We start from the raw sequence: 22478 nt of genomic DNA, 5'->3' as shown, positions 1-22478 counted from the left end.
AAAAGGAAAAAAAGAACAGACACTTTGGTCTGTTTCTTCACAATATGAGAAGGCGTAGAAGATTTATAAGATGTTGCTGGTAATTTCCTTGGTGAGGAAAAGGGGACCAAATGAGAAGGGGAAAGAAAAACGGGGACAATTTCTTGTTGTCACTTTCCCATCCACCCCAAGATGCTATCTATCATATTCAATAGGAAACATGAGAAAAATTTTAAAAGCTACCCAACCAGAAATGAAGATAAGTGGAACTTTAGCTGGTAGCCAAGAGTCTAAAGGTTAGATATATCAGCTCCTTACCCCCTGCAGGGGAAAAGGCGAGAAGAGAAAAGTGGCTCTTGACTGAACAGAGGATTGTATGTGACTGAATTTGCTGTTTCCCTTCTTGGATCTCTGTTTTTATAATCGCAGACTGCCCCCCTCCCTGAAAAGCAGACTCCAGCACCTGGTAGGAGTAAGAGAAGATAAGACAGAAAAAAGGGAGACAGAGAAAGAGAGAAACATCAACACCATGTTGCCAAACTAACAACTAAATTTATGACATGAAAGAAGAAATTAATAGCTAACCAAGACAGAATGGAATAAACAAAAAGATTACTTCAAAACAAAATAGGCCTCCTCCCCTTTGACACACTAACTAAATAATATCCAATAACTATTAGAGAAGAAATTAATCTATGACTGTATTACGACTATGTTAGAAGTTTTCGTTTCAAAAGTTAGGAAATAAATGGTGAATCTCCGTGACTGGAGTTTCTGAGAGTGTTTTATTCTTAATGACTAAGAGTATTTGGACAATGAATTGTTTTTAAGGAATTGTCTTAAAAACGCACACATAAACAAAAAAAGTGACCTTGAAACTATCCAATATTATGAAATAAAGTGAGATTTAAATAACATCTACATTTTAATGGTTACAGTTAAAAATTAAGTCGTCCACAATGAACACATCAAGCCCACAAAAGAGAAATCTTCCACATTAGGCTGGCCATATAGTTTCTTTTTTTAAAAATCTCTCCTTTTTTTTCTTTTTTTTGGTGGAGGAGGTATTTGGTTTATTCATTTATTTTTAGAGGGGATACTGGGGATTCAACCCATGACCTCATACAAGCTAAGCATGTGCTCTACCACTTGAGCTATACCCTCACCCTTACAGTTTCCATACTGATTTCGAATTTAACCCAACTCCACAAAGACGTGGGAACAATTTCTGAAATTAATGGGAAAATAGCACACTGAAAGAATTTACATCGAAGTTACATTCGCCATGGTTAGTACAATCGCCCCCCACCTCACAGAATAGAATTAACGCCCCATTTCTATTCACAAACACAAATGGGAGAAAATACGGGGGATTACAAACCTGCTATCAGAGATAAGGATAAATTAGTAAAGTCAATCTGAAGTTATTCTCCCCTAACTACGCGGGTTTTTTTTTTTTTAAGGGCGGGGGGTGGGGGGTTAAGGAGATTTGCATCACAGTCAAATGCTTAAACAAAAATTAAACGAGACAAGCAATTATTGTCATCCCATTCTTATTCAGAAGGCTGTCAGAGGAAAAAGAGGAAAGACTGTCACACTCTCTAAAATGCACACGTAAGGAGGAAAACGTGGAATTAAAACAGAATAACTGCAGGACCAACATCACCCACTCCGGCCTCGGTCGCACACCACAGGAATCCGTCTGATGGCAGCAGGGCCAGCAGCGATCCCCACGCTCCCGAGGACAGGTTAGCACCACGCGTGTGTGCCTCGGGACGCGCATTCCCAGGGTCACCACACCCCCTCACCCACCGGGGACCCGACTCTCCCCGCCCGAGGCCGCAGCCTCCCTCCAGCCTCCCGCCCCCGGCATCCTCAGCCCCTCCCGGCGAGCACGCCCCGCCGCCCCTGGCTCTGAGGCGACCACCGGCCTCCACAAGCCCCCGGCCCCAGGCGCGCACGGCCCGCTTTCCTCCAGACCTCGGCCCAGCTCGTCCGGAGCCCTTTCGGCCCAACTCGGCCGCGGCGGGGAGGGCGGCGGGGGCGGGCGGGCGCGCCTCCGCCTCTCGCCGCGACCCCCGGGGAAGGACGCGAGGGTCCTGCTCACCTGGCTCCGGCGGCTCCTCCCTTGCTCTCGGCCGGAGGCGCCGGGCTGGGGCCTCCGAGGGCAGCGCGGGCGGCCGGGCGGACTGGAAGTCCGAGAAGGAGAGGAGGGGGAGGGGGTCGGGATGCCGGGAGCCGCCTCCTTTCTCCTCCTCCTTCTCCTCCGCCGCCGCCGCCGCCGCCGCCGCCGCCGCCGCCGCCGCCGCCGCCGCCGCCGCCGCCGCCGCCGCGGCTCCCGCAGCCAGGCCCAGCGCCCTCGCCCACTCGCCCCCTTCCTCACAGCCGCGCGGCCGGCCCGGCTCTCCCTCACCCCCACCCCCACACACACGCACCCCTACACGCACACTCACACCCGGCCGCTCCTCGCTCCCGCGCTCCCGCGCTCCCTCGCTCCCTCACTCGCCTGGCGTGCGCGCGCGCGCGCGGCCCCGCTCACACACAGCGCGCGCGACGCCGGCGGAGGCCGCCCCGCGCTCCCCCAGACCGAGGCGCCGCGCGCCGCCCGCCCGCGTGCTGAGGAGCCCGCGCGCGCCCGAGCCTCGCCCTCCAGGCGCGGCGGCGCGGGGGGCGGGGGGCGGCGGAGCGAGGGGCCTGGCCAGCCGGCCGAACCCGGCCGAGCGGATCTGACACCTGCGTCGGGACCCGCCCCCCGGGCGCCCCGTCCCCACTCGCAGCCATAGCGGGCTACGCGGGTCGAGGAGAGGCGATGGAGTGCGCGCGCCGGGGGGGAAATGGGAGCGCGAGGGCGCTTCGAGGACGCGCTTTCCCCACCCGCCCCCAAACCGTCCTCACTGAGAAAGGGAAGCGGGTGTGGGGCCGAGGATTGTCCTGGACTTGGAACCGCGGGTGAATCCCTTCCGTTGTACCCCCTCCCGCCCTCACAGGCCCCCCTCGGGCCCCCTTCATCCACACTTTGAACCCTGACGCGAGCCCACCCAGCCTCCCGGGCGCACGCTGCCCCCTGCCTCCCCCTCGAGTCCTCTCAAACCGTGGTCTTCCCTCCCAAGGCAAAGGTTTGGGGACAAAGATCCTAAATACCTTTAAGGTCCCCTGTGTGCGGAATAAAGACAATGCCAATGCACATTGTGAGGCAAATTTGGAAACTACATCATATATTTTCAGGTTTTAAGATACAGGCCGGGTAGCGTGGTACAGCCAGCCCCGCCACTTAGGAACCAGTGTCAACCTTGAGCAAATGGTTTACTTAACTTCCTCTGCGTCTTTATTATGAAAAGAGTATATTCCAAGGTTGCTCTGAGAATGAAATGTAATGATATACTTAAAAGATTTTGTAGATTCTCAAACTCTAGGTAAAAAAGTGTTCACTTAGTGTTTTTCTTCCCAAAATGGCTGAGAAGGGGTAGAAGGTTTGTAAGATGTTGCTGGTAATTTTCCTCTGGTGAGGAAGGTCCAAAAACTCCACAAGGAAGGGTAAAAATATGAATATGTTCAACTATAGTAATGCTTGTTAACAGATTTTTCTAGATCATGAAGAATAAAACCAAAGGTAATAGATGACCCTGCTACCTTACATGGGAGATTCATTTCCAAATAACCTCAGTCATTTATTAAGACCAATATCCCAGATGTGAGAAACAAGTGTCCTAACAAATTTGCCTTCTTCAGATCAAATCCCCTTCTCAGTTGCCTCAGTCAACAAATTCTTTTCAGCATTCCTTTCCCAATCTTTAGGGTCTGCTTTTTTTTTTCTGATTTACCTCAGGGGACTGAGAGTCCTCTGAGAAATGTAGCATGACCTGGGGTGTGAATTTATGGGTGGCATCTTAATCTGTGTGATATACTTCTCTGTATTTTTGTCTGCTCAACTCTAAGAGTTAACTATAAAAATATTTTATAAAAAAACTATAAAAATAGTTACCTACTCGATTAAGTTGTTATAAGGAGTAAAAATATGGAAGACTTAATAATGCCTGGCACAAAGCAAGTGATATTCTAAGTGTTTACTGCTGTTATTATATGTTATGATAGAAAGTAACCTATTTTTACAAAAAGCTATTTTTACAAAAGATGGGTTAAGAGGAATAAATAAATATGATGTACTATCCTAAGAAGAAAGGGGGAAGTTCTACAGAAATAAAATGTCGCTGTTTACTCCACCCTGATATTCATCTCCTGGAACATGAAGTACTTCCCTTCAATCTAAAGACAAAGACAAGAATCATTTTGTGATCAAAGAAAGCTTGATCAGAGATATGAACATAATGAGAATCTGGAACAAGAAGCAAATTGGGGCAAAGAAAAGGTTGCAGACCCGCCCAGCAGAGGATCAACAATACCTGTTCTATCCTTCAGTCCCACAGTTAAGGATCCCAGTTCATGGTAACTATGCACCGTCCAGAAAGAGCAGGTTATGTTGGTGAAACTGCATAGAGAGTATTTGACTATTAACTCACTGGACACTTGCCTTTCAGAAATTCAGTATATTGTCACTATGTGCCAGATGCATCCTAAGAAACTCATAACTTTGCTTTTCACTTAATCTAGTCAGGGAAACAAACCTAGAAGTTATTTTAAAAAACAAAGCCAATAATATGGCTATAAAGATAATGATCTTTGGATAATGATCCAATTCATACCTCATATTTTTGTATGAAGTAATGAGGAAGCAGTATAATTATTTTTTGTATTTCCATAGTGGAAAAACAAGGTCCAGAAAGGCTGAGTTTCTTAGATTCAATCATAATCTTTGTGCTTTCGTGGTAGATACCTGGATAGGCATGGACTTAACATCTCCCTTGGGTAGCAAAGTGTTTTAAGTCGTTTATCTTGGTTTAATCATGCACCATTCATTTTGAACCCATAAACTAATATTTTTCAGGAGGCTCTAAGGTCAGTTGAATCCCTTGAGAAAGCATTATCATGAGTAACTTATCATCTCTGGAGTCAGATGAATCTGATGTATCTGCTTTGAAATGCCAGCTTCATTTACTAGCATCGTGGTTGCTTAACCTCATTAAGCCTCAGTTTTCTCATCAACAAAATGAAGATTAACTACTTCATTAAGTTATAAGGATTAATGAGGTAACTCAAATATAATACACTACATAGTAAATGCTCAATAAATATTAGCTATTATTATACCAAAATAGTCAAATGCCAAAGAGAACTTATACAATATTTAGATCTGTGTGGTAATAGTACAAATAGTTATATTTCCTGAGGTCCCTGTGAGTGTGAGACCAACCCTATCCTGAGTAATATATTTGAGATGAAATTGAAGGGTATCCTTTGCCTAAAGCAAAACATTTCCAGATTTTTGTTCTTATTTCTAGACACAATATAACCAATGAAGGGCTTAAATCAGAATATCTGGGATTGGGGTCCAGATACCAATATTTTGTAAAACTCTCCTGGGAATTCTACTGTGCAGCCAAGCTCAAGAACAAAGTTTAGATAACAGAGATGCTGGGATTATGCGTTTATGACCACATTGAAGTGTACACATTATCTAGACATCTCAGTTAATCAGATTAGCTGGTTAGAATTCGACAGCTGGATTTGCAGCAGGTTCTTGGTGGGCAATATGAATAGAGGGAAGGCACGTGAAAGAAGAGAATTTGATGAAAACAAAATCTCCCCCAGCAAAGTTACCCAGAGTCTCTAATCTGACTTGTGTTGCACTGGTGTGCAACTGCCTCAGCGGGAAGAGCCTAACTCACCTAGTGTTATCTAGATTGTGAGCCGAGCAAAAATCTCTATGTACTCCCATAGATACCATCTGGTGCAAATCTTTTCCTCCTGGGTTTAAAGACAAAGAAACTGGGATCTGATCAAAACTAAAGGCCTTAAAGTAGTAAAGAGAAAAACTGTAAATAGAAGTGAATCCAGAATTGTTATCAGTACCTAAAATAGTGTTCTTCTTGGAGTATCTGATGTGAATCATGTGGGTGGAGAAAAGGCAGTGGGCTCCTTGTAAGGGAAGCTACACTAGCAGATAAGGAGCAGGAGCAGGAGCAGCAGCTGCAGGAGATCCAGCTCTCCCCAAGCTTCCTCTCCCAGAGCCTCCTCTCCCAGAGCCAGCCACCTAGAACCAGCCCAGCAACAACAGTCTTCACAGAATAGCTAAACACTGACCTAGCCTTTCTCCACCCACACCCCCTCCCTTTTCCTCCATTCCATTTCTGTACATTAAGCTGAGTACCTCTCTAACTATGCTAAAATGCCAATGCCAGACACAAAGCAGGATGGGGTGGGGAAAGGGAAGAAAGATCGTATGTTGGCTGAATCAGAGAAGGAAAGGGGGTAAAGAAAAAAAAAAAAAAAAGACTTAGAGGAGTGATGTGGGTTTCCCCCTCCTTTAATTGTACCTGGTTACTATTTCTTTTTCCCCTACTACATAGAAGTAAACCAGGATGTTTAAAATGAAGATTCTTTGATCTTCACCCCTGACCTTGCACATTAGCCTGAGTATCTATCTGCATTTTTTGAGTCAAACTCAAAGCTTATGGAATCAGCCAGAAGTCTGCGTTCTTAACAAGCCTACCAAGTGATTTTTAGACATATGAGTTTGAGAATGGAGTCTTAAAGAGACAACCATTTGTAAAATGTTCTTTATTTAAAGCACTCAGCATTTATAAATTCATGTTAAGCCTCAAGCAACCTTGCAATGTTGAGCAAATGTTGTTAGTCTCTCCCCTGACAGAAGAGAAGATTGAGGCAATGAGATTAAATCATTGGCAGCAATGTCCTAGCCTCCGGATTCTGGGAAGAAGAGAGAAGGGAATAAGTAAACGTGGAAAGCAGCACATTCTCTTCTAAAGAACAGAGGAAGCCTCAAGTAATAAGAGAAAAAAAGGAAACAAGAACTCTCCACTTGGCGCAGGGAAACGTGATTGAATTGGTAGACATTTCAACCACAGAAATGATAGACTTCAAAGCACACATGGGCTGCACAGATCTGCCACACATCTGTGTCACCAGCAGCACCCTGAATGATCAACAAATATTTCCAGGTTGAATGGAACATGAAGGAATGAGTTCTGGGAGCATCCTAATGACCTGGCACTGTCATGATTGTCCAGAACCACTTTGCCGTCTTTTACACACTCAGAAAGTTAGACTAGGGAGCCCTGTTCATTAGTCTCAGCTCACATAGTCAACCTTGATGCAAAGAAACAGAACAACTTATATCTATTCTGTCCAAATCCTTATCTGCCCTTCATTTTCTTATCTGTTTCTTCATTTTCTTTTGAAATCATTTTTGCTCTCTTGGGTTTCAATCCCATATTGATCATCAAGCTAGACTGTGTTTGTTTAATCTTCCTTGCTTTTCCCATTTAACCTTTCTTCCATCAGTTCCACCTAAACCCCCAGTTTCCTTGATTTTTCATCTCTTTCTCATTGCTTTTCAATTTGGGTTTCATACTAGCAGCGTGATATAAGGTCAGAGGAGAGAGAAGAGAGGAAGAAAGAAAAAAGGAAAATTTATGTTGAGTGACAGTGAAATTACTAGGCGAATCTCTAATATACAAGTTCCAGTCCTTCTTGCTAGTTTCCCAAAACTTTTCTGGACAACCCGGGGAGACAACCTAGACCAAGACAGAGGACCTATAATACTGGCTTCCTTGGTAAATAAATGGTGAATGAAAACTTAGGCATGAGGAAATTGCCATAGAAATATTTGAAACATATATAATTATAACGTGTCCCCAGTTTCATAATAAATCTAACATGTCTTAGAACATGAAATGTTCTCAGAGCCTTTTTATTAAACAGTTTAATTTTCCTAAAAACCCTGCTGGGTTTGAGTGTCTTCCTTTTACAAATGAGCAAAGTGAGGAACAGAAGGGTTGAATAACTTGTCCGAAATCCCACAGCTAGCAAGTGGCAAAAGCATGATTTGAATCCAAACACCAAAGTACATACTTTGGTAGGGAGGTGGGAGGGTGGCTCAGTGTTTAGAGTGCATGCTCATGCACGAGTTCCTGGGCTCAATCCACAGCACCTCCACTAAATATAAATAAACCTAACCACCACCCCCCAAAAGAGTACATGCTCTTAACCAATTTCTTATAATCCCTCCAAGACTAGACAATTGATTCTGTCTGCAGTTTCCCTCCACTACTTAGTATGTAAAGTTTTATTTAGCTGTGGATGCTGGCTTATGTCTCTAACATCATATGCCAACATTTGATAAATAATGGTACATATATATTAGAATTTGTAGGTAAACAACAAACTTATACTGTATAGCACAGGAAGCTATATTCAACGTCTTGCAGTAACTTACAGTGACAAAGAATATGAAAACAAACGTATGTATGTGCATGTATGACTGAAGCATTGTGCTGTACACCAGAAACTGACACAACATTATAAACTGACTATACTTCAGTAAACATATATATATATAAAAGAATTTGTCACAAAGGATCTGAGTCCATTAATAAGCATATATAAAGCATGTATAAAGATTTAACCAAAAAATACTGTTGTTCTCCAAGTATATATAGATTCTATTGTGATTAACGAAGTACAAATCCATTTGTCATAAATGAATTTGCTAAAGCTCTGGAAGCCTTGTCATTATGCTTTTTCTCAAACTTCAGTTACTAAAAATAAAACTACTGTTTTGTGGGAAACTGTGAAATGTTTTGAGCTTTAAAAGGGGACCCACTGACATCTTGGGACAGAAAGGGTTTAGCAGAAATTCAGGGTTTAACAGACAAGCCAGGGTTCAGCACCTTAGAGAGAGGGCAAAAGCAGGTCAGTGTCCTTGGCAGTCCCAGCTGGTAGAGTGTGATGTCACCGGAGAAGTGGAGCAGGGAGCAGGGGAGGTGGAATTTAAGGTGGGGAAAGCGGAGAGACCCTTTGAAGGGGAGAACTGTGGGGGCGGGAGAGGAGGAATTTACAGAGGCGGACTGAAGTCAGCCTTTTATAGGCTGATCACAGAAACAGCTGAAACACCACTTCCTCCTCCCTCTTCCCAGCCTGCTTCTCCCCCGGGGCCTCACACCCTACCTCTGATTCACCATCAGACCCCCTCTGCTGGAGACAAAGACAGCAGAGAAAGGAATGAGGGGGAAAGACCAGCCTGAAAGGGAATAATTTCATTACAGGAGAGAGTGGTGAGGAAAGAAGTGAAGAGAATTTTATTCAAATCCAGGGAAACATGATGGAGAAGAAGAAAAACAAAACAGCAGATGAAAAAATAGTGGGAAGAAAAGGAGGAAAAGATGACTGAATGAAACAAAAGACATTAATGAATGGAGCAAAAGTAGTACTGGAAATACAATTATAAGAACTTCTAATTAGCTTTTCAAAATGAAGTGAGCAAAGAGCTGAGGAAGACATCATAATGTTGCAAGCTGGAATCATCAAAATTTTGTAGTGTTTTTGCAACAAAGCAAAACTTGGATGGTCCCAACTAGGACTTCCCTCCCCAGCCCACATCCAAGTTCAAAGCTGTGCTGCCTCTGTGTTTAAGCTGCCGAGATCCAGAAGTTCTCATGACTAAAAGCTAAATATCATTCCAGGTGTAGGTAGTCCCTGTTTAATTTGGTTAATAATCATAGTAATAACAATAACTACCCTTGGAATGTGGAAATCGTGCATTTCAACATCTCTCCTTTTGAAATGTCATACATTTTGCATATTAATCACCCAAAATAAATTCTCCAAACCTGTTCAATTAATCTCTGATCAACATTGAATGTCTTTCCATGATGTCCAATAAATAGCTCTCTCATCTAACAGCAACAAAAAACCCTCTTTCTCATTTAAGTTCCTTTCTGGATGATCCCCTGGTGTAACCAAAACATACATGTAATGTACATGCCAAGATAAGCAGCGTCGAGAAAGAAAGAAGGGAGAAAAACTGCGAAACATCTTACCAAGATATCAAAACTAGGGATCTATCTATATATACATATACATATACATACATATATATATAGTGCCTACATCTGGAAGAACGTTGCCTTTCTTTCCCTCTTTCTTTTGAATTTCTTCCTTTTTTTAAAAAAAATATATATTAATGTGCGATTTTGTTTTTTTAATTTTGTGGGGGAGGGTAATTACATTTATTATTTTTTTTAGTGGAGGTATTGGCTATTGAACCCAGGACCTCATGCATGCTAAGCAGGCACTCTACCACTAAGCTACACCCTCCTCCTTTTCTAAGGAAGGAATTTTTACTGTTTATCTTGTTTTTCTCCTTCATTTCCCCTTTCTCCAAATCTCCCTTTTTCTCTCTTGTTGCAACAACTTCTCTATTTCCATCTCAGGTTGCCCCCGTATTTCCTTCTGACTTTGTTGTGTCTTGGCTTAGTCAGCCAGACTGCCACTAAAAACTTTCAGAGCTGGAATCAGAACAGCGCATTTGGCAAAAAGTTAGTCACACATACCACACAACCACAAACAAGCACTCTGACTGCAAAATCCTTTCAACAATACATTCCTGTTTCTTGCAGTCAGCAGTTCGCATTAGACCCATGATCTGAAATAAGCAACACATAGATTCACATACATTCTGCAGGCACATGGCTTCTGCAGGCAGCTCACAAAGACACAATCTCTGCAGAAAGGTCCCGCAGACAGCACATCCCGGGCGTGCGTTCCCCGCCCCTTCCAGAGTTCTTCCTGACTGGCTCTTTCTCCCAGCCGCCTCCTCCCCTCACGCTGCCTGGCAAGGACTCCCCTCCTTTTCCGGCAGTTCTTGAAGTAACTGCAGTGCCATCCATCACCCTCCCAGCAGATCCTCAGGCAAAGCAATTGTTTCCTGAAGCTCTTTTCTCCGAGACTGGGAACTTGCTCTGGTGAGAAAGGACTGTCAGCACAGAATCTCCTTCTGGAACACAATACTGTGGGCTGGTCCCTACTGCCCTCACTTGTTTCTACACAGAGGTTTTCATTTTGACATGGAAGGCTTGGGAAGAAGGAAAAAGAGGAGAAAGCAGACAGAAAAAGGGAAGGAAGGGGAAGAGAGACAGCCCCCGTAGACACTTCAACGAAAATAACTTGCACAAAAGCAGAGAAACAGACTTGCAGGGGGAAGCAGAGGAGAGATAAAATGGAGCACAAAGTGCAAAAGGCAAAGGAAACAGAGAGAAAAGATAAAAGTATGAAAGATTCCTCTTAACAGTTTATTGAGCTTTTTGTTACCCACTAAGTTATCAACGAGACCCTAGAGGCAGGACAGAAGATCTTTAGAAAAAAGGCCAATAGGAGAAGCAGAAATAAAGAGAATATAATCTCCTGATAAGATTATATATTGCAATTGTTGAGATACACTTACACGAAAAATGTGTCTGTCGTGTATATGAAATTCAGATGCATTGACCATCCTGCATTTTATCTGGCAAGCACATCCACAGAGGATTCTGATACACACTCAGTGTATCACATACACATACAGTTTGAGAAATACTGATATGAAGGAAGCCCTACATTTAGTAAGAACACCCAGAGGTATTTGCAAAGTAGATTCTTACCCTCAATACAGTTGTGCCACACTGAAACCAAGAAGCTCAATAACCTTCTTTTTGATTTTTGATTTGGATAATTTTGATGCACTGAAGTCTGATAACCCCTGACTGCCCACAGTTCCTTCATGGGGCCCTCCCTAAACTTGAATCCAATTTGTTAAGTTAATTAAACAAGGGGGCCATTGGACTGAACCAGCTCTGATACTGAAACAGCCTGTAAAAGCAAACCAAAATCTGAGCCTGTAAATGTCTCAAGGTTTCAAAATCGACAACTAAGAACTACCAATCACAAACCGCCAAATACGCTTTAAGCTACAGCGTTTCCTTGCTTCGGCCTTTTCCCTACAAAGTCTCTCCCCAACCTCCATGGGTGGGGCACTCCTAACTACAACCAGTTTGGAGCTGCCCAATTAGAATTGATTTTTCACAAAAACTCTTTTAAGGGTTTTTAATTTTAATTTTAATATGCCACAGTGTATTTTTTAACTGTTCTGTTGTCAGAAAAAGGAGCCAAAAGGGCCCCTTCAGTGACCCCCAGGAGCAATGAGGGACCAGGTATAGGTCCCCACTGAGCCAACTGAGCTCACTGCTCTCACTGTGTCTGGAGGTCACAGGTGAGTTCCTCTTGGATCCTAGCTCTGCAGCCCTTGTGTTGTGAGCTGTCAGACTATCTGAGCATTTTTCCAGCCTGGGTCCAGAAACTAGCCGGAGTCAAACTGGGTCCAGCTTAGAAACCAGATGGGTCCAGTGTGAGGTCTTAGGTGAATAAAATTTTAAGGCTAAACAAGTATGTTAACCTCACCAAAGATTACCTTGAATTACAGTGGCCAGAGAGGGGAACTCTTAACCCAGATCCATTGAAGAGATGCCCCAGAGAAAAAGGGCTCTTAGCCAAGCACTCCCTACAAAGAGCCGAGGGGAAACTGTGGGGAGCTGCTGGGGCTCCTCGCCTCCCCGAGGCCTGCAGACAGGATCCTGGGAAAGCTGGCAGAAGCCAGCCAAGCGTGAGAATTCTGACCAAAGTTAGCTCTCCCAGGTCTCTCTGTGGTGCCTGGCCAAGAGAGGAAGGTAAAATTTCATGTTGTCCTTTCCTTTCCAAATTCAGGCTCTTGTGAATTTGGTTTGGGGGTACCCACTGGTTATCCACCCCTTCTCTCCCAGGGACAGCCATGGCCTTCTTGTCCCATTTTGTGTCCTGAGAACTTGGCTTGGCTCTCTGCCTGCCTGGGACACCCAGGTTGTTGGTTCTCGTGTATGCAGGCACTCAGCCCTACCCCACCCCCGCCCCCTACAAAATGCGGCCAGCCAGAAATGTGGGCTGTGCTCTGTTTGTGGCTAGGGTCCTACTGACTGTTTCTGGCCCTCCCCTTGGGCTATTCTTCGAAGTGGCTCTGAATCTTGGGGAGTTAGTGTCTTTAGCACCCTCGTCGGGGACACCTCTTGCATCCTTGGGGTCGCTCAAAACTACCAGGAGTATTTACTGTTTGCTCCATCTGAAACCTGCAAGATATTTGAAGAGATTTTTTTTTTTTTAAGTAGCTCTATGGTCAGAAATTGGCCTCATCAGAAGCTGATATTCAAAGCCTTATAGGAACTGTTTTTTTTTTTTTTTTAGGAATTCTCTAAGTTAAAATGAAACTATGTACCCAGAGGGAAAGAAAAACATTGAGGCCATTGTGGAAAACATTCACAAAAAAACATTCCAAAGACAGGCAGCTCTAAATCCAGAACATAGTTATCTGGATTTCCCTCTTAGCTGGAAATCTCCCTGAAACAAATAGAAGCTAATGTAGGTGGGTGGGTGGGTGGGTCAGCTTCGATCTGTCCTTGCCCGACAAATTAAGTCAAAAACAGAGAGTGCAACTCTAGAAGCAATTCAAAGCCAGAGTAAAACTCAAGTGGACTTTATGGAGTCAGTATAGACCCTGGGGTGGGGAGGGTATAGCTCAGCTGTAGAGCGAGTGTTTAGCATGCATGAGGTCCTGGGTTCAGTCCCTGGTAACTCCATAAACAAACAAACCTAACCCCCCCCCCCCCCACCAAAAAACAACAACCAAAAATAAAGGTCCCCTGGAAAAACTGGCCTGCTATTCTGTTTACAGGATTCCTGGCAGCCTTACCAGGTGAATAAGGAAGGTCAATTCCTGGCAGGCCCTTAACTCTGGCAATCAGCCCTGAATCTGTAACTAATGCCAGAGCTGCAAAACGAAAGTCCCTAGACTTTCTCGCTAGGATGGTTTTAGTTACTATAATTGCTTGACATTACTTATCAGCTAAACAAGGAGAAATTTGTGCCACAGCAAAGCTCCTCCTCTTGTACCTGGGTCAATACCACTGGTATTTTACCAAATACAAGAGATGAATAAATCAGCCACTTGGCTAAAGCAGGTTGATGACCTTCGGGTACATCCTCTGGTTTAGATGATAACAATTGGTTTGGTTCATGGAAGGTCCTGAACCTTGGCCTAATAATCATCGTTGTTGTTTCCTTGGTGCACTGTGTTCTCTCAAAGGTCTTAAATGCATATTCATAGCCATCAGCAATACATCAGATGGTCTCACTGTGCTTGGAGAACAAAAACAAGATGAGGAACAAAAACAATCCTACTATGAACCTGACGTTGTAATCAGTATCACCACGAAACAAGAGCAACTTAGCTCTGATGGTGACTTAGAGCAGCGCTAATACCAAATTTTTGGTAAATCTCTCATGAAAGAGAGGATGGTCAAAGGAAGAAGTTGTTAAATTAATTGCACAGGGGGCCGTGAGACTGAGGTGGCTCTTGTTCCAAGGCAGCCTACATAACCAAACCAAAATCTAAGCCTTGTAGATGCCTCAGGGTTACAAAATTAAAACCCAAGGATAATCAATCACCAACAGCCAAGTAGGCTTTAAGCTACAGCTGAGCAATAATTTCTCTTGCCTTGTTTCTGCTGTTTTTCTCCGCAGGATGCTATTGGTAGAGTGAGCCTAACCACTTCCAGTTTGGCACTACCAGATTCAAATCCACTTTTGCTCAAACTCAAATTTTTAATATGCCTCAGTTTATCTTTAACATGAACACTGCAATTCTATATATTTATATATGCAGGTCATACTGCATCGCATTAACTTTTTAGAAGATGGAGGAAAATAAATACAATTTATCAAAATTTGTGAGAAGCAGCAAAAGCAATGTGTAGAGGGAAATTTATGTCATTGAATGCATATATTAAACAAAAAACATCTAGAAACTAGAAAAACGATGCAAATGAAATCCAATTTAAGCAGAGGAAAGAAGTCAGATTCAGAGCTGAAATCAGTGAAACCAATTCTCTACAAGCTCTTCCAAAGGACAGAAGCTTCTACTACTTAATAAGTTACTTCCTAACTTATTCTTTGGGGCCAGCATTACACCAGACAAAGACCTTCTAAAAAATACAACTAACAGGCCAATTATCTCTAATAACAAATATGCAAAAACTCCTCAACAAAGTATTAATGAATCAAATTCAACAATATATGAGAATTATATCCCATGTCCCAGTGGGATTTAACCCAGGTTATGCAAGGCTATCCAAATGTAATCCATAGCATCAAGGCTAAAGAAGAAAAAACACATGATTATTCCCAGAGATGGAGAGAGGGCTTTTTAGCAAAAATCCAACATCCATCGTGAAAACTCTCAGCATACTAGGAATAAAGAACATTTACAAAAACCTGTAGCTAACATCATACATAGTGAGATGCTAGAAGCTTTCCTACTATGATCCTAACAAGGCAAGGATGTCCTGTCTCACCTCTGCTTTTCAACATCATACTAGATGTCCAACTAATGCACGAGGTCCTGGGTTCAACCCCTAGAGCCTCCATGAGGGAGGTAAATAAATAAACTAGCAGGTATCCTACAGTTCAGTTCAGTTTGGCACTATCTACCTGGAGTTAGTGTCAGATCTCACAAGTTAAAAGCTTAGTGCCACAAGACTGCTTCCACCCCAGATGCCAGTTCCAAGTCCTGCCTCCTCTACTTCTGACCAACTGGCTACCCATCAAGGTTCTCATAATCCCTTCCTCAAGTGCATTAATTTGTTAGAATGGCTCACAGAACTCAGAAAGTGCTTTACTTACTCATTATTACCCATTTATTATAAGACTACAAACTCAGGAACAGCCCAAAGGAAGGGATGCTTTGCATTAGGTTATTTTTTTTTTTTTTTTTGCATTAGGTGATTTTTATGGAGGCTTCATTACGTGGGGATGATTGATTAAAGTACCAGAATAGACAAGACAATATTGAACGGGAAAAACCAATTTTGAGGCCTGACCCTCCCTGACTTTGAAACTTACTGTTGAAACTGACGGCTGTCATCAGTTAGATCCCTTGGACTCCAACTTGCTCAATAACCTACCTTCACGGACCAAGCTTGCTTTAATTGTCCCTGCAAATTGCATACCCTCCAAGATTCCCAAAGCTTGGACAAAACTTCACAAGACTTTAACAAGCCTGAAGGATGGGCTTTTGATGTCAGAGGACAAAAAACTCCACCCTCAGATCTTTCATAAAGAAGTATGTAACTCAGGTCTGCCTGTGCAAAACACTGATTAGCTCACCTTTATCTTGCCTCCAATCTCAACACCTCGGACCACCCTGCCTCTTTATTCCATAAATACTCCAAGCCCCTCACCTTCAAGGAGGTAGATTTGAGCTATGTTCTCCTCGCTTGCCTGTCTCATGAATGAACCCTTTCCCTGCTGCAAAACCTGACATCTGGCTTGCTGTCTGTATGTCAGACTGGTTTGGTAACATTATAAAGCTACAGTAATTAAGAACAAACACAGGGCCCAGAAATAGACCCACATAAACATAGTCAATTGATATTGAGCGAAGGAATGAAGGCAATACAATGGAGCAACAAAAGTCTTTTCAACAAATGGTGCTGAACAACTGGACATCCACATGCAAAAAAAAAAAAAAAATTAATCTAGACCCAGACTTTATGCCCTTTTCAAAAATTAACTTCAGTATGTCATAGACCTAACATAAAACACAAAGTTGTAAAGGTGAAACTCCTAGAAGATAACACAGATGGCCTTCGGTGTGGTGATGACTTTTCAGATACAACACCAAAGACACTAAGTAGTTGATAAGCTGAACTTCATTAAAATTCCAAACTTACGCTCAGCAAAAGACAACTGCCAGGAGAATGAAAAGCCACAGACTGGAAGAAAATATTTGCAAAAGACATCTGATAAAAGAATGGTTATCCAAAATGTATAAACAACTCTCAAAACTCAACAACAAGAGTTGGGGAGGGTATAGCTCAGTGGTAGAGTGCATGTTTATCATGCAGAAGGCCCTGGGTTCAATCCCCAGTACCTCCATTTAAAAAAAGAAAAGAAAATGGAAAAACTCAACAAGAAAATGAAGAATCTGATTGAAAAATGAGCAAAAGACCTGAACATATACCTCACCGATAGATAGATAAGATGCCAAATAATATATGGAAAAAACACTCCACATCATGTGTCATTAGAGAAATGAGCATCAAAAGCAATGAAATATCGTAATATGCCCATTAGAATGGTTAAAATCCAGAGCACTGATAACATGAGCAACTCTCACACATTGCTGAGAATGCGAAATGATACAGCCACTCTGGGAGACGATTTGGTGTTTTCGTACAAAAATAAATACTATTACCATATGATCCATCAGCTGTGCTCTTTGATATTTACCCAAAGGAAAAACACAAAAAACTGCACAAGGATGCTTATCACAGCTTCACAATTGCCCAAACTTGGAAACACTCAAGATGCTCTTCAACAGGTAAATACATAATTTAACTGTTTTACATCCAGACAATGGAATATTGTTCAGCACTAAAAAGAAATGAACTACGAAGCCATGAAAAGGCACAGAGGAACCTTAAATGCATGATTACTAAGAGAAAGAAGCCAGTCTGAAAAAATTACATACTGTATGATTCCAACCATATATATTATAGAAAAAGACAAAACTATGAGGCAGTAGCAGGGTCAGTCAGGCAGCCTTTTGTTTCAGGGCTTAGATGGGGAGAAGGAATGAACACGCGGAGCTCAGAGTCCTTGGAGGGCAGTGGAACTGCTCTGTCTGATATTATAATGGTAGATCCATGTCATTACACATTTGTCAACACCCATAGAATGCACAGCAGTAAGAGTGAACCTTAATTCATTCTTTATAACAGTGGACCTCTCTGGTACAGGACGTTGATGGTGGGGAAGGATGTTGGTATGTGGGGCAGGGAGTCTATGAGAATTCTCTGTATTTTCCACTCAATTTCACTGCGATCATGAACTGCTCTAAAAAGAAAAATTTTTTGAAATGGTAGCGGGGAAGCAATGGGCTTAAAACGGGGCATGCTTCTCCAGCCATTCTAGAATTACTTGGGGGTAGAATTCACTGGGCTGGTGGTGATCACGCTTTTCAAACACGTCAATCATTCAGGAGTCTAAGTTTCTATCTCATTTTACACCTGATAGTAAACCTTTCTATCCTCTTAAGCAGCCAGTGCTACTGAGGAGTTCTCAGTTGTTTCTTCACACATCAGGGAATAAAGAAATTTCAGCATCACTTCTCTCTCACACAAGATTCTTGATTCCTCGAACGTAGGAATTGTGACTGATTCACATTTTTAAATTACCCGTAGTACTTGGTGAAGTGCCTGGCACTGAGCAGGCAGCCAAATATAAATGAGGTACGGTTCTGAGTCATTAGGAGTCTTCCATCCTGTCGGGCAAAGCTCAAGAGCTGTGCTGCATGAAGCACAACAGTCAGTTGAGATAGTAAATAGGGTGTAGGTAGGAAAAGGCAACCAGACCGCAAAACTGGTTCGGAGAAGTGATTTGTTGCCCTCTTGTGTCCAGTTTTAGGAACTACAGCCTCTCCGGTCCCCAGACAACATTTCCATCTAACGCAGGGAATGGGTGGGTGAGTCCCTGTGCTTGGTTTTGAGCATGCAACACTGAACAAAGCATCTGCCCACAATCAGCCCACACGGAAGTGGAGACTCTCAGGGAAACAATCCAACGGGGATATTACCCAAGCTGAGTTGTAAATGATGAGTAGGAATTAGCCAAGTGAACATATGGGTTGTGGTAAATTAAGGATTGTGATGGGGGTTTTTCAATAGAACGCAGCACGTACAACGGCTTAGAAGCAAAAGAGCCTGGAGATCTGACAGTACTGTAAGTAGTTCAGTGTGGCCAGAAAGCAAGATGCAAACGTGTAGGGGTGGGCGGGCTGGAGAACTGGTGATGAGATATGGAACTAAGAAGGTCCACCCATATTCTAAAGAGAATGAGGCATCTTTAAGGTTTTTAAGCCAGAGTGACCTAATTGGAGTAGTTCTAGAAAAACTGCTCTTAGGGCTTTTTGTTATAAACAAAGTTGGGGAAACACTGAACTGGGAGACCAGTTAAGATTCTGTTGGAGCAATGACAGGACTGAACTGAACTAAAGTGGTGATGGAAATAAAATGGAGGAAGTGGATGGATTTTAAAGATATTAGGGAGGTAAGATCAGCAGGATTTTGGCAACAAAGGGTGTGTGTGGGTGTGTGTGCACGCACATTCATGCAGGCATACTGGGAATCAAGGTGAGGCAAGGAGAGACACTGAAGAAACTGGGGGTGACTCATACTTGCTTCAATTGGGTAATGGGGTAACAGTAACAACACAGTCCTAGGATGGGATAGACTTGCAGGGAAGATGACTCAATTTTACATATGCATAGAAAAGGCAATTTAGCTTACTCAACATTTATTCAAATGTTCTTTCTCCTTGTGCACCTTCCTCTACTAGAGAGGGTGAAAAACTAAAAACTACATACCCTAGATGCTTCTACAGCTAGAGTTTGGATGGGATTTAGGTTCCAGCCACCATACGCACGAGCATAAGACTTGAATTGAAATCCAAGGTAAATAAAGTAGGAGGCAGGGAGTGAGGATCCATTTTGCTGGTATGGATTCCAGCAGAGCCAGTGTGGTCTGGAGCCTGGGTGGTGACATCACAGCATGGAAGGTGGCCTCCAGAAGGCGGGAGGAACACTAGGGTCTCTCGGTAGTTGTTCCTGGGAGTCTGTTCTTTACATTCGCCTCCCCACTTTTCTTTTTCCTTTTTTTAAGGAGCATACTAAGCCTGTGCTCTACCAGTGAGCTATACATCCCACCCCCCTCCCCTTTCTGCTTAAACGATTTTACTCTCTATAATATAAAGCCCAACTGACTGAAGCTGCCAATGGGACATCCACTTGAGATGTGCTATTGTACCTTCAAACACAGAGCATACTGAGGTATAGATCTGGAAGCATAAATCAATAGATGGTAAATAGACACAGGAGTGGAGTAGAGTTAAACGAGAGCTGGCTCAGGAAGAACCTTGAAAACTACCAGCATTTAAGGGGAAGCAGAAAAACAGTAAGAAATATAAGAGAACACTGAGCAGAGCTAAGAGGTAAACCAGGGAAGCAACGTCATAGATGCCAAGTGGAGGACACATTTCAAAAAGGAGGGACGGGAAGGGATAGAGGGGAGGGTATACCTCCGTGGTATAATGCATGCTTAGCATGCACGAGGTCCTGGGTTCAATCCCCAGTACCTCCTCTAAAAATAAACAAAGAAATAAACTTAATTACCCCCTCCAAAAAAAATAAACATATCAATCATGTAAATGTGCTACATTCAATGATTATATTGGCTAATATTATTTGTTAATAATTATATACATTGAACGTCCCTTTTTTTTTTTTAACATTTGTTAATTCCAGGCTCTGTGTTTCTTTGTTTTTTTGATGGGTAGAATGGAAGATAGAGATTTCCTGTCGATTAATCAATTTCTGATATTTGTCCTATTTTCTTTGTCTATAGCTATTTTTATCAAGAATTTAATTTGTGTGTGTGTGTGTGTGTGTGTGTGTGTGTGTGTGGTAGGTTCTATTTCAGGAAACCTAACAGAATCGTGAACCTGGATCAAGCATCTGATGTTTGTATGGTCAAGAGAGTGTGGCTGTAACAGCGCAAAACTTCCAATGCCATCTAAAAATGTATACAGAGTAAAATGGGGAGACAGACACACTCATTGTTGTTGACATGAGTTACACGTTTCACATGCACTGATTTTATAGCTCTTCTGCCAAAGTTGATTTCTGGAGTAACTGTTGCCCAGTTCCTCTGTTTCCTATAGTTCTATTCTTCTCGTGTTGGATCAAGACGCTGCTGGTGGTGCTCCTGTTTTCTCTCAAACTCCTTTCTTCTCTACAGCTTTATCCTCTACTTCTTTGCATTTGACTCCGTATTTGAATGTTTCTATCTTGAAATAGGATGTTCCCATTTCAAGTCTTCATCTCAATCAACTCAGTCCAAATGACCAAATTTTGAGTTGCTGTCTGTGCTAACCATGATGTCGGCCAGAGATGAGTGAGACTTCGCCTCTGCAATCAAGGACCTCTCGGTCTAATCCGGAACACAGATATGTAAAAGAAGGGATATCCTAAAGCTGATGCCAAAATTATAAAAAGACACAGAGAGGTAGCTCAGTAGAGAGGATGATGACCTCTTCAGAGGCAGAGGGGACCGGGAAAGGCTTCTGGGAAGAGCAGCATGTAAGCTGGGCTTTGATGTACGTACAAAGCATTTATTTACTAGACTTGGGGAAAAGAATATCTCAGAAAGGAAGAAACAAAGGACACTGCATGGAGAGCACGGAGAACGGGGTGCTGGAGAGCTGCGGGTTACTGAGAGGCGGGACGCTTTCCCCGGCCCCAGTGCTGTGAGGACATCCGTTTGCTGGCTCCTAAGTCCTCCACGGACTCCATCTCTTAAGTTTGGCTGTTGCTACTTGATTGCTTCACTCCTCTACACACACTACTCTCCCCCCAGCCCCATCCCTCATATAACCCTCCTCCCTTCCTTTCCTTCCTTTTATGGGATTCTTGCATGTGTGTGTCTAGGCCCTGGATTTAATTTAGTTGGACTGGACTGTAGTAATAACATTTCTGTACATTTGCCCAGAGGCCTTCAGCTAATGGGTGTATTCTTTACAGGCCAATAAACAGATGAATAAACCAGCTTGCTGTCTGCATCTCTGCCTGCCTCCCTCTTTCTTTGTGCTTTCCCATCTTCCACTGCTTTTTCCTGGGTATCTCAGACGTTCGACGGCCTGCAGTAAGTCACTTGTGCACGTGCTAGTCAGTTCCATGCAGGACTCTCCTGTGGCTGGAAACTGTCCCCTCGACCCACAGGAGATCCAGCCTGTGATGGATGAGTGTGTGGACTGCTGCCCAGGGAGTCCTTCCCCGGGGTCAGCGAGAGCCTCGGAACTGGCGCGGCTCACATCTCTGGACGGCAGCTACTCGTTCCTGACCATGGGTGCTGACTTTGATCTCATGTGATGAAATGTGTGCTAGAACAGAGGCTGCCCAAACCACCTGGGAAAAATAAACCAGAGGCCCTCCAAAGCTGGGGGTGGGAACTGTGCTGGAAGGGGCCACCAGAGCAGCCATGAACAGAAATCAACCAAACCTCTTGCAAGCTCACTGCGTTCTTGCATGTCCAACAAGAATATATGGTGGTTCCTGCTCTTCTGCCAGTTCCCACCTTGTTCCTTCTCCGTTCCGTCTGAGGTGCTGCTCGCTGCCTGCCTTCCCCCTCGGCCTTGATCTGAACATTCTGTTCCTGTTTTCACTGCCCTAACTTCAGACTCCCTCCAGAGACCCCAGGAGAGCGCCCCCTCCCACTGCCTGGGGAGGCTTTCCCTAAACTACAGCCTCTGGCCCCGCCAGCACGTTGAGGTCATCGCTGCCCCCGCCAAGCGACTGGCCTGAGTTCAGTCTCTCCATCTGTCTGTGCTTCACAGAAAACCTGATTGTGGCTCTAGGCTCTCCTCCGTTGCAGGTCCTGCCTTTGTTCTGCTCTGCGTCTGCTTTGGTTGCT

At 43.6% G+C, this 22478-nt stretch overlaps 1 protein-coding gene and 1 non-coding gene across 3 annotated transcripts in view; one reads left to right on the top strand and one right to left on the bottom strand.

Annotated features, from left to right (window-relative positions):
* The window catches only part of RIMKLB (ribosomal modification protein rimK like family member B), a 98633-nt gene that overhangs the window by 33324 nt on the left and 42831 nt on the right, over positions 1-22478 (bottom strand). Inside the window, exon 1 of one of the 2 annotated variants that reach the window (XM_031444147.2) lies at positions 2087-2255. The exons of the other annotated variant lie outside the window; for it this stretch is intronic. The gene's annotated coding sequence lies outside the window, so the exon portion shown is untranslated. Of the gene's footprint in view, positions 1-2086; positions 2256-22478 lie in introns of those variants that run through there. 2 annotated transcript variants of the gene reach the window in all.
* Positions 16818-16890, top strand: TRNAD-AUC (transfer RNA aspartic acid (anticodon AUC)). The gene has a single exon. It is a non-coding gene; the product is annotated as a tRNA-Asp (tRNA).

This window comes from Camelus dromedarius, chromosome 25 (assembly GCF_036321535.1).
Source record: "Camelus dromedarius isolate mCamDro1 chromosome 25, mCamDro1.pat, whole genome shotgun sequence".
NCBI classification, from domain to species: Eukaryota; Metazoa; Chordata; class Mammalia; order Artiodactyla; family Camelidae; genus Camelus; species Camelus dromedarius.
This window is presented reverse-complemented; position numbering and strand designations above follow the sequence as displayed.